The sequence below is a fragment of the Orycteropus afer genome, unplaced genomic scaffold (assembly GCF_000298275.1).
Source record: "Orycteropus afer afer isolate SDZICR_OR568_19922 unplaced genomic scaffold, OryAfe1.0 scaffold00802, whole genome shotgun sequence".
NCBI lineage: Eukaryota > Metazoa > Chordata > Mammalia > Tubulidentata > Orycteropodidae > Orycteropus > Orycteropus afer.
In genome coordinates this window covers 532,918-535,178 of record NW_006922389.1, presented here as the reverse complement: position 1 = coordinate 535,178, position 2,261 = coordinate 532,918, and positions in this window count along the sequence as shown.

Sequence of the window (2,261 nt, the reverse complement as noted above, 5' to 3'; positions counted from 1 at the left end):
TGCTCCAATAGAGTCCACCATGGAGTTGATTACCAATCTCATCATGGGGAATCAGTACATCCAGCTGCCCAGCCACTCAAAACCAGCCCCAGCCAAGTTGACACACATACTTAACCACACCATTACTCTGACCATGTGGGTCAGAGTAGAACTGTGTTCCATAGGGTTTTCAATGGCTGATTTTTTGGAAGCATATCACAAAGCTTTTCTTCCAAGATTCCTCTGGGTGGGCTTGGAACTTCCAAACTTTTGGTTACCATATGAGTGCATTAACCATTTGCACCACTTAGGAACTGCATAATCATAATAAATAAATAAGTTATAAGAGTTGCTGCAAGGGAATGTGTGCTATGAAATTTCAAGTGGGTGATCAGACATGGCCTCACTGAGATGACATCTGAGCAAAGGCTTGAAGGTAGTGAGAAGTGAATCATTACTCTATCTAGAGAAAGAGAAATCTGGCAGACACAACAGCTAATGCAAAGGCCCTCAGATGGGAACATGCCTGGGGAGTTCAAGAATGAGGGAGGAAGCCAGCTGCTATTGGAAGGAAGTGGTAGAATAAAGAGTAGTAGCAAATGTTTCAAAAACAATGGAGCCAGAACTTAAAAGAGTCCTAGAGACAACTAGTAGGATTGTTAGGTCTTTGACAACTTTGAGAGAACTGGGAGCCACTGGAGGGTTCTGCTCAGAAGCATGTCTTGATGTTAGTTAGGTTTTTAGAAAATTACTCTGGATGCTTTGGAAATAAAGATTGCAGAAAGTCAGAGCACAAGCTAAGAAGTCATGCCACCAGACAATTTGCAATAATTCAGGGAAGAGCTGATTATGGCTTGAAGGGACAGTAGCAGTGGGGATGGTGAAAAATGGTCAAAGATCCTGCATTAGATGTAGGCATGAGAAAAAGAGGACTCAAGAAAGTGTGCAAAGTTTTGAGTACCAGCAATCTGGTGAGAGCAGGCCTGTGGACAAGGATGCATATTTTTCCCCTTAACCTCTCTCTCTGTCTTTTTTTTTTTTTTTTCTGGATTAAAGTTTGGGGGGAAAAAAAAGAAAAAATTGTGAATATATTTTTTGGGTGATTTTTTCCTAAAAGTAAATTGATTTAAGACCCTTCCTATTAAGCTTGCCAGTGTACTTCATTCCATTTAACAAATACTGAGTGACTGTTATATTTTGGCACTGTTTGCCAAAGATAAAGCAGTAGAACAAACAGCATTCATGGAGATTACATGCCAGTGATTGAAATCTAACCAAATAAGTAAAATACATATATACTATGTTAGATGGTGACAGGAGCCAAGAAGTAAGGCTTGGAAGAGGAATGAGCAGTGCTGGGCAGGGGCTGAGTGGAACAATTTTGAAAGCCTGGTCATAGAAGAAAGAACCCTGGTGGTGCAATGGTTAAAACTGCTAAGTGAATGATTGGCAGTTTGAATCTACGAACTACTGTGTGGGAGAAAAAGTGGCAGTCTTCTCCCATAAAGATTACAGCCTTGGAAACCCTATTTGACAATTCTACTGTGCTAGAAAGAGAGGGCCCTGGTAGTGCAGTGGTTAAAGCACTAAGCTGCTAAATGAAAGGTTGGTGGTTCAAACCCACCAGCTGCTGTGCAGGAGAAAGATGTGGCAGTCTGCTTCTGTAAAGTTTACAGTTTATGAGGCAGTTTTACTCTGTCCTCAAGGGTCACTATGAGTCAGAAACGACATGATGGCATTGAGTTTGGTTTTTGGTCATAGAAAGCCTCCCAAAGAAAGTGCTTAAATAACTTCGGAAGGAAATAAAGGGTGGAGCCATGTGGCTATCTTGGGTGTGTGTGTGGGGGTGCATTCCAGCGAGAGTTGGAAAATTTCCAGTAGATCTGGAAAGTGAAAGGAATAGTTAAGAAGCAAGTGTGGCTAAAGTGAAGTGAGACGTTGTTATTTCACCAGAGATGACCAGTATCTTATTTAGAAACAGGTTCTGATGAGTTGAGTAATATTTATAATTACAGTATTTATTCTTCCTACTGGATACCTATCTTCACTATCTTGGATAGGTATCTGAACAGTTCTACTGAATGTGTATATGAGAACAAAATTGCCCAATCCATCTCAGTCCTTACCAGAGTTTTTTACATCTCACATCAAGGCTCTGCAAAGAAAATGGAGAGTGGACTTTTCCTACCTGCTGATACGGATGACGGTGACAAAGCATACATGTTGGCTGCACCTGTAACTGGAAATTTCAACTATAAGCAACTCTGAAACAGGAGCTCCAT